The 16,149-nt window shown below is 42.2% G+C and overlaps 1 protein-coding gene across 6 annotated transcripts in view; it reads left to right on the top strand.

The window, feature by feature from the left end:
• Window positions 1–4,617: 4,617 nt before the first annotated feature.
• The window catches only part of cyfip1 (cytoplasmic FMR1 interacting protein 1), a 126,914-nt gene continuing 115,382 nt past the window's right edge, over window positions 4,618–16,149 (top strand). For 3 of the 6 annotated variants that reach the window (XM_036978300.1, XM_036978398.1, XM_036978346.1), the window contains exon 1: window positions 4,618–4,849. The gene's annotated coding sequence lies outside the window, so the exon portion shown is untranslated. The remainder of the gene's footprint in view (window positions 4,850–16,149) is intronic. The other 3 variants (XM_036978157.1, XM_036978109.1, XM_036978210.1) reach the window with 1 other exon arrangement.

Genomic DNA, 16,149 nt, shown 5'->3' on the forward strand with positions numbered 1-16,149 from the left:
TAGTGGTATATAGATGGTGGTATGTAATAGTGGTATATAGATGGTGGTGTGTAATAGTGGTATATAGATGGTGGTGGTATGTAATAGTGGTATATAGATGTTGGTGGTATGTAATAGTGGTATATAGATGTTGGTTGGTGGTATGTAATAGTGGTATATAGATGGTGATATGTAATAGTGGTATATAGATGTTGGTTGGTGGTATGTAATAGTGGTATATAGATGTTGGTTGGTGGTATGTAATAGTGGTATATAGATGTTGGTTGGTGGTATGTAATAGTGGTATATATAGATGGTGATATGTAATAGTGGTATATAGATGTTGGTTGGTGGTATGTAATAGTGGTATATAGATGTTGGTATGTAATAGTGGTATATAGATGGTGGTGTGTAATAGTGGTATGTAGATGGTGGTTGGTGGTATGTAATAGTGGTATATAGATGGTGGTATGTAATAGTGGTATATAGATGGTGGTGGTATGTAATAGTGGTATATAGATGGTGGTTGGTGGTATGTAATAGTGGTATATAGATGGTGGTATGTAATAGTGGTATATAGATGGTGGTATGTAATAGTGGTATATAGATGGTGGTGGTACGTAATAGTTGTATGTAGATGGTGGTTGGTGGTATGTAATAGTGGTATATAGATGTTGGTTGGTGGTATGTAATAGTGGTATATAGATGGTGATATGTAATAGTGGTATATAGATGTTGGTTGGTGGTATGTAATAGTGGTATATAGATGGTGGTATGTAATAGTGGTATATAGATGTTGGTTGGTGGTATGTGATAGTGGTATATAGATGGTGGAATGTAATAGTGGTATATAGATGGTGGTGGTATGTAATAGTGGTATATAGATGTTGGTTGGTGGTATGTAATAGTGGTATATAGATGGTGGTATGTAATAGTGGTATATATATGTTGGTGGTACATAATAGTGGTATATAGATGTTGGTGGTATGTAATAGTGGTATGTAGATGGTGGTTGGTGGTATGTAATAGTGGTATATAGATGGTGGTGGTATGTAATAGTGGTATATAGATGGTGGTATGTAATAGTGGTATATAGATGTTGGTGGTATGTAATAGTGGTATATAGATGGTGGTATGTAATAGTGGTATATAGATGGTGGTATGTGATAGTGGTATATAGATGGTGGTATGTAATAGTGGTATATAGATGGTGGTGGTATGTAATAGTGGTATATAGATGTTGGTTGGTGGTATGTAATAGTGGTATATAGATGGTGGTATGTAATAGTGGTATATATATGTTGGTGGTACATAATAGTGGTATATAGATGTTGGTGGTATGTAATAGTGGTATGTAGATGGTGGTTGGTGGTATGTAATAGTGGTATATAGATGGTGGTGGTATGTAATAGTGGTATATAGATGGTGGTATGTAATAGTGGTATATAGATGGTGGTGTGTAATAGTGGTATATAGATGGTGGTGGTATGTAACAGTGGTATATAGATGTTGGTGGTATGTAATAGTGGTATATAGATGGTGGTGTGTAATAGTGGTATATAGATGGTGGTATGTAATAGTGGTATATAGATGGTGGTGGTACATAATAGTGGTATGTAGATGGTGGTTGGTGGTATGTAATAGTGGTATATAGATGTTGGTTGGTGGTATGTAATAGTGGTATATAGATGGTGATATGTAATAGTGGTATATAGATGTTGGTTGGTGGTATGTAATAGTGGTATATAGATGGTGGTATGTAATAGTGGTATATAGATGTTGGTTGGTGGTATGTGATAGTGGTATATAGATGGTGGTATGTAATAGTGGTATATATATGTTGGTGGTACATAATAGTGGTATATAGATGTTGGTGGTATGTAATAGTGGTATGTAGATGGTGGTTGGTGGTATGTAATAGTGGTATATAGATGGTGGTGTGTAATAGTGGTATATAGATGGTGGTGGTATGTAATAGTGGTATATAAATGTTGGTTGGTGGTATGTAATAGTGGTATATAGATGTTGGTTGGTGGTATGTAATAGTGGTATATATAGATGGTGATATGTAATAGTGGTATATAGATGTTGGTTGGTGGTATGTAATAGTGGTATATAGATGGTGGTATGTAATAGTGGTATATAGATGGTGGTGTGTAATAGTGGTATATAGATGGTGGTGGTATGTAATAGTGGTATATAGATGTTGGTGGTATGTAATAGTGGTATATAGATGGTGGTGGTATGTAATAGTGGTATATAGATGTTGGTTGGTGGTATGTAATAGTGGTATATAGATGGTGGTATGTAATAGTGGTATATAGATGTTGGTTGGTGGTATGTAATAGTGGTATATAGATGGTGGTTGGTGGTATGTAATAGTGGTATATAGATGTTGGTTGGTGGTATGTAATAGTGGTATATATAGATGTTGGTTGGTGGTATGTAATAGTGGTATATATAGATGGTGATATGTAATAGTGGTATATAGATGTTGGTTGGTGGTATGTAATAGTGGTATATAGATGGTGGTATGTAATAGTGGTATATAGATGGTGGTGTGTAATAGTGGTATATAGATGGTGGTGGTATGTAATAGTGGTATATAGATGTTGGTGGTATGTAATAGTGGTATATAGATGGTGGTGGTATGTAATAGTGGTATATAGATGTTGGTTGGTGGTATGTAATAGTGGTATATAGATGGTGGTATGTAATAGTGGTATATAGATGTTGGTTGGTGGTATGTAATAGTGGTATATATAGATGGTGATATGTAATAGTGGTATATAGATGTTGGTTGGTGGTATGTAATAGTGGTATATAGATGGTGGTATGTAATAGTGGTATATAGATGGTGGTGTGTAATAGTGGTATATAGATGGTGGTGGTATGTAATAGTGGTATATAGATGGTGGTGGTATGTAATAGGGGTATATAGATGTTGGTTGGTGGTATGTAATAGTCGTATATAGATGGTGGTATGTAATAGTGGTATATAGATGTTGGTTGGTGGTATGTAATAGTGGTATATTGATGTTGGTTGGTGGTATGTAATAGTGGTATATAGATGGTGGTATGTAATAGTGGTATATAGATGTTAGATGGTGGTGGTATGTAATAGTGGTATATAGATGTTGGTGGTATGTAATAGTGGTATGTATATGGTGGTTGGTGGTATGTAATAGTGGTATATAGATGGTTGTGGTATGTAATAGTGGTATATAGATGGTGGTGTGTAATAGTGGTATATAGATGGTGGCGGTATGTAATAGTGGTATATAGATGGTGGTATGTAATAGTGGTATATAGATGGTGGTATGTAATAGTGGTATATAGATGGTGGTATGTAATAGTGGTATATAGATGGTGGTATGTAATAGTGGTATATAGATGGTGGTATGTAATAGTGGTATATAGATGGTGGTATGTAATAGTGGTATATAGATGTTGGTTGGTGGTATGTAATAGTGGTATATAGATGTTGGTGGTACATAATCGTGGTATATAGATGTTGGTGGTATGTAATAGTGGTATATAGATGGTGGTGGTACGTAATAGTGGTATGTAGATGGTGGTTGGTGGTATGTAATAGTGGTATATAGATGGTGGTGGTATGTAATAGTGGTATATAGATGGTGGTGGTATGTAATAGTGGTATATAGATGGTGGTATGTAATAGTGGTATATAGATGTTAGATGGTGGTGGTATGTAATAGTGGTATATAGATGTTGGTGGTATGTAATAGTGGTATGTAGATGGTGGTTGGTGGTATGTAATAGTGGTATATAGATGGTGGTGGTATGTAATAGTGGTATATAGATGGTGGTGTGTAATAGTGGTATATAGATGGTGGTGGTATGTAATAGTGGTATATAGATGGTGGTATGTAATAGTGGTATATAGATGGTGGTATGTAATAGTGGTATATAGATGGTGGTATGTAATAGCGGTATATAGATGGTGGTATGTAATAGTGGTATATAGATGGTGGTATGTAATAGTGGTATATAGATGTTGGTTGGTGGTATGTAATAGTGGTATATAGATGGTGGTATGTAATAGTGGTATATAGATGGTGGTGGTATGTAATAGTGGTATATAGATGTTGGTTGGTGGTATGTAATAGTGGTATATAGATGTTGGTGGGTGGTGTGTAATAGTGGTATAGAGATGGTGGTGGTATGTAATAGTGGTATATAGATGTTGGTTGCTGGTGTGTAATAGTGGTATATAGATGTTGGTGGTATGTAATAGTGGTATATAGATGTTGGTTGGTGGTATGTAATAGTGGTATATAGATGTTGGTTGGTGGTGCGTAATAGTGGTATATAGATGTTGGTGGTATGTAATAGTGGTATATAGATGTTGGTGGTATGTAATAGTGGTATATAGATGTTGGTTGGTGGTATGTAATAGTGGTATATAGATGGTGGTATGTAATAGTGGTATATAGATGTTGGTTGGTGGTATGTAATAGTGGTATATCGATGTTGGTAATTTGTATTAGTGTAATTTTTCCTTTCCCCCTTTTCATTATTGTATCACAAACTGTATCCTGATTAACCACACACTCCTGCACAGTAGGTGGCAGCAAGTACAAACAAATATACGAATTCCATGATACTAAAGAAGAAAAACATTTTCTTTGGTTCAGGTCAGTGGGACAGAAACTCCCTGCTCTGCACAAATCCTCGTCTGCTGCCTCTGTTACATTGACAAGGGAAGAAGATTTCACTGACTACAAACTGGGATATCCTTGCTTTTCATCCACCATTGCGTTCCAGGAGCGTCCAGATTGTGAATAGTAGTTTTAGAAGGGTTTTTAATTTGGTCAAGAGGACCAAATTCCCAGGAAAATAACTTGGGGTGAGTAGGTAGTTACTATACTATAGTCAGCTGGGGACATTTACACCTTGTTGTGACTGACGTTATCTATCGCCTCAAACTTTCTGGGATGTTTCTTTATGGGTGTTGTCTTTTGTGTATTCGCCTTGTTTTATTAGTTATGGGTTTTGTGCACAAGAAACGTAGCGTTTTATCTTATTTATACGGCAAAAAATAAATAGGTATGTGTTTATTGTGTTGATTCATGAAAGAAAAGGCATGTAGATAAACCGCACATTCCTTGTCTAAAACTCTACTGTGGGCCCGATTTACTGAGCGACTAATCTGACTAGTTAGGATCTTGGCACACGCAACAGGCTGCTCTCCTGCTCAGGAATCAGACGTATATCCGCACTTCAGGAGTCAGTCTCATACAGGCGAGTCAAACGGGCAGGAATCAGACACATATCCGCACTTCAGGAGTCAGTCTCATACAGGCGAATCAAACGGGCAGGAATCAGACACATATCCGCACTTCAGGAGTCAGTCTCATACAGGCGAGTCAAACGGGCAGGAATCATTTTCAAACAAATCATGGTTGTTGACTGACAAACCAATGACAAAAGACAACGTTAAACCAGTGCTCCAAATAATTGACTGTTATATTGAGGAATAGAGATTTCAAAGTCAACATTTTATGATTATTTCTGAACTAAAGTCATGCCCATTGCTCTGCAAAATTAGATGTTAAAGGGGTGGAATGTATTTGAACCAGATCTCTGTTAGGTAAATGATGGAACTAAATGTCTTTGTTGATGTGTGTTGACAAGGGCTGTGCAGTAGGTCTTAGTGACCCTCCAGCAAGGATCTCAGTTTGTGTGTTTGCTCAGCGACTTCCTTCCTAGTATGATCAGGCAAAGCGCAGTAGAGAGAGGGGGGAGAGTTGCTGTTTTAGGAGAAGTGAAAGAGTGCATCTGTAGATGGGGGAGGGGGCCGACAGGACCCCGGTATATCTGGGCCCCGGTATATCTGGGCCCCGGTGTATATGGGCCCCGGTGTATATGGGCCCCGGTGTATTTGAGCCCCGGTATATCTGGGCCCCGGTATATCTGGGCCCCGGTATATCTGGGCCCTGGTATAGCTGGACTAGAGGTTGACCGATTAATCGGAATGGCCGATTAATTAGGGCCGATTTAAAGTTTTCATAACAATCGGAAATCAACATTTTTTTATATTTTTTTACACCTTTATTTAATCTTTATTTAACTAGGCAAGTCAGTTAAGAACACCTTCTTATTTTCAATGACGGCCTAGGAACGGTGGGTTAACTGCCTCGTTCAGGGGCAGAATGAAAGATTTTCACCTTTTAAGCTCGGGGGATTCAATCTCCAGTCACTTCTGTAGAACAGAACTTGCGCAGCTGCAATAAGTTAGCAGTATTTCAGAGTGAACGAACCCCCATGTCAGAAATATATAAGGTGTGAAATCACAATAAACTCCTGCTGTCAAAATAACCAGTATGAAACCCCTGTAAATGAATGGACAGACAAGCAGAGTATGTCAAATCAAATCAAATCAAATCAAATCAAATCAAATCAAATTTTATTTGTCACATACACATGGTTAGCAGATGTTAATGCGAGTGTAGCGAAATGCTTGTGCTTCTAGTTCCGACAATGCAGTAATAACAAGTAATCTAACTAACAATTCCAAAACTACTGTCTTGTACACAGTGTAAGGGGATAAAGAATATGTACATAAGGATATATGAATGAGTGATGGTACAGAGCAGCATAGGCAAGATACAGTAGATGGTATCGGGTACAGTATGTACAAATGAGATGAGTATGTAAACAAAGTGGCATAGTATAGTATAAAGTGGCTAGTGATACATGTATTACATAAGGATACCGTCGATGCTATAGAGTACAGTATATCCGTATGCGTATGAGATGAATAATGTAGGGTAAGTAACATTTATATAAGGTAGCATTGTTTAAGTGGCTAGTGATATATTTACATCATTTCCCATCAATTCCCATTATTAAAGTGGCTGGAGTTGAGTCAGTGTCAGTGTGTTGGCAGCAGCCACTCAGTGTTAGTGGTGGCTGTTTAACAGTCTGATGGCCTTGAGATAGAAGCTGTTTTTCAGTCTCTCGGTCCCAGCTTTGATGCACCTGTACTGACCTCGCCTTCTGGATGATAGCGGGGTGAACAGGCAGTGGCTCGGGTGGTTGATGTCCTTGATGATCTTTATGGCCTTCCTGTGACATCGGGTGGTGTAGGTGTCCTGGAGGGCAGGTAGTTTGCCCCCGGTGATGCGTTGTGCAGACCTCACTACCCTCTGGAGAGCCTTACGGTTGAGGGCGGTGCAGTTGCCATACCAGGCGGTGATACAGCCCGCCAGGATGCTCTCGATTGTGCATCTGTAGAAGTTTGTGAGTGCTTTTGGTGACAAGCCGAATTTCTTCAGCCTCCTGAGGTTGAAGAGGCGCTGCTGCGCCTTCTTCACGATGCTGTCTGTGTGAGTGGACCAATTCAGTTTGTCTGTGATGTGTATGCCGAGGAACTTAAAACTTGCTACCCTCTCCACTACTGTTCCATCGATGTGGATAGGGGGGTGTTCCCTCTGCTGTTTCCTGAAGTCCACAATCATCTCCTTAGTTTTGTTGACGTTGAGTGTGAGGTTGTTTTCCTGACACCACACTCCGAGGGCCCTCACCTCCTCCCTGTAGGCCGTCTCATCGTTGTTGGTAATCAAGCCTACCACTGTTGTGTCGTCCGCAAACTTGATGATTGAGTTGGAGGCGTGCGTGGCCACGCAGTCGTGGGTGAACAGGGAGTACAGGAGAGGGCTCAGAACGCAACCTTGTGGGGCCCCAGTGTTGAGGATCAGCGGGGAGGAGATGTTGTTGCCTACCCTCACCACCTGGGGGCGGCCCGTCAGGAAGTCCAGTACCCAGTTGCACAGGGCGGGGTCGAGACCCAGGGTCTCGAGCTTGATGACGAGCTTGGAGGGTACTATGGTGTTGAATGCCGAGCTGTAGTCGATGAACAGCATTCTCACATAGGTATTCCTCTTGTCCAGATGGGTTAGGGCAGTGTGCAGTGTGGTTGAGATTGCATCGTCTGTGGACCTATTTGGGCGGTAAGCAAATTGGAGTGGGTCTAGGGTGTCAGGTAGGGTGGAGGTGATATGGTCCTTGACTAGTCTCTCAAAGCACTTCATGATGACGGATGTGAGTGCTACGGGGCGGTAGTCATTTAGCTCAGTTACCTTAGCTTTCTTGGGAACAGGAACAATGGTGGCCCTCTTGAAGCATGTGGGAACAGCAGACTGGTATAGGGATTGATTGAATATGTCCGTAAACACACCGGCCAGCTGGTCTGCGCATGCTCTGAGGGCGCGGCTGGGGATGCCATCTGGGCCTGCAGCCTTGCGAGGGTTAACACGTTTAAATGTCTTACTCACCTCGGCTGCAGTGAAGGAGAGACCGCATGTTTTCGTTGCAGGCCGTGTCAGTGGCACTGTATTGTCCTCAAAGCGGGCAAAAAAGTTATTTAGTCTGCCTGGGAGCAAGACATCCTGGTCCGTGACTGGGCTGGGTTTCTTCCTGTAGTCCGTGATTGACTGTAGACCCTGCCACATGCCTCTTGTGTCTGAGCCGTTGAATTGAGATTCTACTTTGTCTCTGTACTGGCGCTTAGCTTGTTTGATAGCCTTGCGGAGGGAATAGCTGCACTGTTTGTATTCGGTCATGTTACCAGACACCTTGCCCTGATTAAAAGCAGTGGTTCGCGCTTTCAGTTTCACACGAATGCTGCCATCAATCCACGGTTTCTGGTTAGGGAATGTTTTAATCGTTGCTATGGGAACGACATCTTCAACGCACGTTCTAATGAACTCGCACACCGAATCAGCGTATTCGTCAATGTTGTTATCTGACGCAATACGAAACATCTCCCAGTCCACGTGATGGAAGCAGTCTTGGAGTGTGGAGTCAGCTTGGTCGGACCAGCGTTGGACAGACCTCAGCGTGGGAGCCTCTTGTTTTAGTTTCTGTCTGTAGGCAGGGATCAACAAAATGGAGTCGTGGTCAGCTTTTCCGAAAGGGGGGCGGGGCAGGGCCTTATATGCGTCGCGGAAGTTAGAGTAACAATGGTCCAAGGTCTTTCCTCCCCTGGTTGCGCAATCGATATGCTGATAAAATTTGGGGAGTCTTGTTTTCAGATTAGCCTTGTTAAAATCCCCAGCTACAATGAATGCAGCCTCCGGATAAATTGTTTCCAGTTTGCAGAGAGTTAAATAAAGTTCGTTCAGAGCCATCGATGTGTCTGCTTGGGGGGGGATATATACGGCTGTGATTATAATCGAAGAGAATTCTCTTGGTAGATAATGCGGTCTACATTTGATTGTGAGGAATTCTAAATCAGGTGAACAGAAGGATTTGAGTTCCTGTATGTTTCTTTCATCGCACCATGTCACGTTAGTCATAAGGCATACGCCCCCGCCCCTCTTTTTACCAGAAAGATGTTTTTTCCTGTCTGCGCGATGCGTGGAGAAACCTGTTGGCTGCACCGCTTCGGATTGCGTCTCTCCAGTAAGCCACGTTTCCGTGAAGCAAAGAACGTTACAGTCTCTGATGTCCCTCTGGAATGCTACCCTTGCTCGGATTTCATCAACCTTGTTGTCAAGAGACTGGACATTGGCAAGAAGAATGCTAGGGAGTGGTGCGCGCTGTGCCCGTCTCCGGAGTCTGACCAGAAGACCGCCTCGTTTCCCTCTCTTTCGGAGTCGTTTTTTTGGGTCGCTGCATAGGATCCACTCCGTTGTCCTGTTTGTAAGGCAGAACACAGGATCCGCGTCGCGAAAAACATATTCTTGGTCGTACTGATGGTGAGTTGATGCTGATCTTATATTCAGTAGTTCTTCTCGACTGTATGTAATGAAACCTAAGATGACCTGGGGTACTAATGTAAGAAATAACACGTAAAAAAACAAAAAACTGCATAGTTTCCTAGGAACGCGAAGCCAGGCGGCCATCTCTGTCGGCGCCGGAAGTGTCATGTATCCTACCCACCACCACAACAAATCCAGAACCAGACCAAGCTGCAGTATAACCCAGAACCCGGCTTCACCAGAACCAGACCAAGCTGCAGTATAACCCAGGACCAGGCTTCACCAGAACCAGACCAAGCTGCAGTATAACCCAGGACCAGGCTTCACCAGAACCAGACCAAGCTGCAGTATAACCCAGGACCCGGCTTCACCAGAACCAGACCAAGCTGCAGTATAACCCAGGACCCGGCTTCACCAGAACCAGACCAAGCTGCAGTATAACCCAGGACCAGGCTTCACCAGAACCAGACCAAGCTGCAGTATAACCCAGGACCAGGCTTCACCAGAACCAGACCAAGCTGCAGTATAACCCAGGACCCGGCTTCACCAGAACCAGACCAAGCTGCAGTATAACCCAGGACCCGGCTTCACCAGAACCAGACCAAGCTGCAGTAAAACCCAGGACCCGGCTTCACCAGAACCAGACCAAGCTGCAGTATAACCCAGGACCCGGCTTCACCAGAACCAGACCAAGCTGCAGTATAACCCAGGACCCGGCTTCACCAGAACCAGACCAAGCTGCAGTATAACCCAGGACCCGGCTTCACCAGAACCAGACCAAGCTGCAGTATAACCCAGGACCCGGCTTCACCAGAACCAGAGTCTTTGGGAGTGAGAAGAGAGTTTATTTCCAACAGAGCCTTTATCTGACCCTAACCCTAACCCTGACCCTAACCCTGACCCTAACCCTGACCCTAACACTAACCCTGACCCTAACCCTGACCCTAACCCTGACCCTATAAACCTGACCCTAACCCTAACCCTGACCCTATAACCCTGACCCTAACCCTATAACCCTGACCCTAACCCTGATCCTAACCCTATAACCCTGACCCTAAATATGACCCTAACCCTGACCCTATAACCCTGCCCTAACCCTAAAACCTACCCTAACCCTGACCCTATAACCCTATAACCCTGACCCCATAACCCTGACCCTAACACCTACCCTAACACTGATCCTAACCCTAACACCTACCCTAACCCTAACACCTACCCTAACCCTAACCCTGACCCTAACCCTTACCCTAACCCTAACCCTGACCCTAAGACAATCCACGGCCTGCTAGTGCAGTACTGCGTGTCTCTGCTTCCGTGCACAGGAATATGAATGAGTCATTTGACTTATTTTCTCTATTATATGGGGGGAGTCCTATCTAACCCAACAAGCCAGCTTTACTCCGGTTCCTGTCTGTTAAGGCGTGCTTCCCAGCCGAAACAGTTTGTGCATTATGATGACAAGTCAATAGTGGGAGGTCCACCCCCCTCCGTCTGTGATTGGTCAACGGGGATTCTTCAATTAAGTATTTGTCATTCAATGAGAGACGGCTCATTTTCATGCACGTGTTTTCATTGAGAAATACTGAACCAAGCATTACTAGTTAGATGTAAAATTGAGCAACTAAGATCTCCTTGGCAAAAAGTTTTAAGTGAATGGCAAATGTCTTGAGTTATCTTAGATTAATTCAGACTATTTTGGCTACGGTGTCTCAAAATGGACAAACAGCTTGAAAAACAACAATATAACTAAGGTCTTTTAAGTTAGTATGCAAGCACATTCGTTCAGGTCACCAGCTGAACTGAAGCATGAGGACGCCTTTACTCTGCTCTGGGGCTGCTTTCCAAACTGCACCCTATTCCCTATATAGTGCAGTACTTTACACCAGAGTCCTCTGTGTCCACAGAGCCTGTCTGTCTCAGTTAGGGCAAGCTGTGTCCCCAGTGCCTGTCTGTCTGTCTCAGTTAGGGCTAGCTGTGTCCCCAGAGCCTGTCTGTCTGTCTCAGTTAGGGCTAGCTGTGTCCCCAGAGCCTGTCTGTCTGTCTCAGTTAGGGCTAGCTGTGTCCCCAGAGCCTGTCTGTCTCAGTTAGGGCTAGCTGTGTCCCCAGAGCCTGTCTGTCTCAGTTAGGGCTAGCTGTGTCCCCAGAGCCTGTCTGTCTCAGTTAGGGCTAGCTGTGTCCACAGAGCCTGTCTGTCTCAGTTAGGGCTAGCTGTGGCTCTCTGTTTCATGTGCTGCTTGCTCTCCCCCTCCTAGGGCTATTCCTGGTACCAGGGCAGTTAAGCCTCTTATGGGGGTAAATCCATTTGAATTCAATCACTTTTTGACAGCACCCCTTTTGATTTGAATGAAACCTTCCAGATATATTTGCTCGTTGTAGAAGTGCACAGAAAGTGACTTTCTGGACCTGAATGCTGAAACATTCAAGAGATCAAGGGGACCTATTTACCCCACAGTGCCATGAGATATGTCTTCATCACTGGAAAAGATACATGGTTGTGTTTGATATCATTTGAAAGCTTACAGACAGGGCTGTCGAACTATCTTATCATTTATATAAATATATATAAATTTGTATATATATATATATATATATATACAAAAAAATATATATATATATCTACATTTTATTTGTCACATGCCCCGTATACAACAGGTGTAGTAGACCTTACAGTGAAATGCTGAATACAACAGGTGTAGTAGACCTTACAGTGAAATGCTGAATACAACAGGTGTAGGTAGACCTCACAGTGAAATGCTGTATACAACAGGTGTAGTAGACCTTACAGTGAAATGCTGAATACAACAGGTGTAGTAGACCTTACAGTGAAATGCTGATTACAACAGGTTTAGTAGACCTTACAGTGAAATGCTGAATACAACAGGTGTAGTAGACCTTACAGTGAAATGCTGAATACAACAGGTGTAGTAGACCTTACAGTGAAATGCTGAATACAACAGGTGTAGTAGACCTTACAGTGAAATGCTGAATACAACAGGTGTAGAAGACATCACAGTGAAATGCTGAATACAACAGGTGTAGAAGACATCACAGTGAAATGCTGAATACAACAGGTGTAGTAGACCTCACAGTGAAATGCTGAATACAACAGGTGTAGTAGACCTCACAGTGAAATGCTGAATACAACAGTTGTAGTGGACCTTACAGTGAAATGCTGAATACAACAGGTGTAGTAGACCTTACAGTGAAATGCTGAATACAACAGGTGTAGTAGACCTCACAGTGAAATGCTGAATACAACAGGTGTAGTAGACCTTACAGTGAAATGCTGAATACAACAGGTGTAGTAGACCTCACAGTGAAATGCTGAATACAACAGGTGTAGTAGACCTCACAGTGAAATGCTGAATACAACAGGTGTAGTAGACCTCACAGTGAAATGCTGAATACAACAGGTATAGTAGACCTTACAGTGAAATGCTGAATACAACAGGTATAGTAGACCTTACAGTGAAATGTTGAATACAACAGGTGTAGTAGACCTTACAGTGAAATGCTGAATACAACAGGTGTAGTAGACCTAACAGTGAAATGCTGAATACAACAGGTGTAGTAGACCTTACAGTGAAATGCTGAATACAACAGGTGTAGTAGACCTTACAGTGCAATGCTGAATACAACAGGTGTAGTAGACCTTACAGTGAAATGTTGAATACAACAGGTGTAGTAGACCTTACAGTGAAATGCTGAATACAACAGGTGTAGTAGACCTTACAGTGAAATGCTGAATACAACAGGTGTAGTAGACCTTACAGTGAAATGCTGAATACAACATGTGTAGAAGACATCACAGTGAAATGCTGAATACAACAGGTGTAGTAGACCCTACAGTGAAATGCTGAATACAACAGGTGTAGTAGACCTTACAGTGAAATGCTGGATACAAAAGGTGTAGTAGACCTTACAGTGAAATGCTGAATACAACAGGTGCAGTAGACCTTACAGTGAAATGCTGAATACAACAGGTGTAGTAGACCTTAGAGTCAAAATGGAGGCTATATACATGGTATTACGGTACAGAGTCAATGTGGAGGCTATATACAGGGTATTATGGTACAGAGTCAAGATGGAGGCTATATACATGGTATTACAGTACAGAGTCAATGTGGAGGCTATACACATGGTATTACGGTACAGAGTCAATGTGGAGGCTATATACAGGGTGTTACGGTACAGAGTCAATGTGGAGGCTATATACAGGGGGTACTGGTACAGAGTCAATGTGGAGGCGATGTACAGGGGGTACCGGTACAGAGTCAATGTGGAGGCTATATACAGGGTGTTACGGTACAGAGTCAATGTGGAGGCTATATACAGGGGAACTAATCGGCCGATTTTTACATGTACAGTGCCTTGCGAAAGTATTCGGCCCCCTTGAACTTTGCGACCTTTTGCCACATTTCAGGCTTCAAACATAAAGATATAAAACTGTATTTTTTTGTGAAGAATCAACAACATGTGGGACACAATCATGAAGTGGAACGACATTTATTGGATATTTCAAACTTTTTTAACAAATCAAAAACTGAAAAATTGGGCGTGCAAAATTATTCAGCCCCCTTAAGTTAATACTTTGTAGCGCCACCTTTTGCTGCGATTACAGCTGTAAGTCGCTTGGGGTATGTCTCTATCAGTTTTGCACATCGAGAGACTGACATTTTTTCCCATTCCTCCTTGCAAAACAGCTCGAGCTCAGTGAGGTTGGATGGAGAGCATTTGTGAACAGCAGTTTTCAGTTCTTTCCACATATTCTCGATTGGATTCAGGTCTGGACTTTGACTTGGCCATTCTAACACCTGGATATGTTTATTTTTGAACCATTCCATTGTAGATTTTGCTTTATGTTTTGGATCATTGTCTTGTTGGAAGACAAATCTCCGTCCCAGTCTCAGGTCTTTTGCAGACTCCATCAGGTTTTCTTCCAGAATGGTCCTGTATTTGGCTCCATCCATCTTCCCATCAATTTTAACCATCTTCCCTGTCCCTGCTGAAGAAAAGCAGGCCCAAACCATGATGCTGCCACCACCATGTTCGACAGTGGGCATGGTGTGTTCAGGGTGATGAGCTGTGTTGCTTTTACGCCAAACATAACGTTTTGCATTGTTGCCAAAAAGTTCAATTTTGGTTTCATCTGACCAGAGCACCTTCTTCCACATGTTTGGTGTGTCTCCCAGGTGGCTTGTGGCAAACTTTAAACGACACTTTTTATGGATATCTTTAAGAAATGGCTTTCTTCTTGCCACTCTTCCATAAAGGCCAGATTTGTGCAATATACGACTGAATGTTGTCCTATGGACAGAGTCTCCCACCTCAGCTGTAGATCTCTGCAGTTCATCCAGAGTGATCATGGGCCTCTTGGCTGCATCTCTGATCAGTCTTCTCCTTGTATGAGCTGAAAGTTTAGAGGGACGGCCAGGTCTTGGTAGATTTGCAGTGGTCTGATACTCCTTCCATTTCAATATTATCGCTTGCACAGTGCTCCTTGGGATGTTTAAAGCTTGGGAAATCTTTTTGTATCCAAATCCGGCTTTAAACTTCTTCACAACAGTATCTCGGACCTGCCTGGTGTGTTCCTTGTTCTTCATGATGCTCTCTGCGTTTTTAACGGACCTCTGAGACTATCACAGTGCAGGTGCATTTATACGGAGACTTGATTACACACAGGTGGATTGTATTTATCATCATTAGTCATTTAGGTCAACATTGGATCATTCAGAGATCCTCACTGAACTTCCGGAGAGAGTTTGCTGCACTGAAAGTAGAGGGGCTGAATAATTTTGCACGCCCAATTTTTCAGTTTTTGATTTGTTAAAAAAGTTTGAAATATCCAATAAATGTCGTTCCACCTCATGATTGTGTCCCACTTGTTGTTGATTCTTCACAAAAAAATACAGTTTTATATCTTTATGTTTGAAGCCTGAAATGTGGCAAAAGGTCGCAAAGTTCAAGGGGGCCGAATACTTTCGCAAGGCACTGTATTTGTGATAATGACAATTACAACAATACTGAATGAACACTTTTATTTTAACATAATACATATAATACATCAATAAAATCAATTTTGAAAGTAAATAGTAGAGGCCAAGGTACAGGACGGCAGGCCCAGGGTCAGACAGAGGTCGGTAATCCATAGTAGAGGCCAAGTAAATAGTGAAACATGTTCAATTTGGTTTAAATAATGCAGAAACAGTGTTGGAGAAGAAAGTAAAAGTGCAATATGTGCCATGTAAGAAAGCTAATGTTTCAGTTCCTTGCTCAGAACATGAGAACATATGAAAGCTGGTGGTTCAATATTCCCAGGTAAGAAGTTTTAGGTTGTAATTATTATAGGAATTATGACGCGTCGACTATTTCTCTCTCTACCATTTGTATTTCATATACCTTTGACTATTGGATGTTCTTATAGGCACTTTAGTATTGCCAG

This window comes from Oncorhynchus mykiss, chromosome 1 (assembly GCF_013265735.2).
Source record: "Oncorhynchus mykiss isolate Arlee chromosome 1, USDA_OmykA_1.1, whole genome shotgun sequence".
NCBI lineage: Eukaryota > Metazoa > Chordata > Actinopteri > Salmoniformes > Salmonidae > Oncorhynchus > Oncorhynchus mykiss.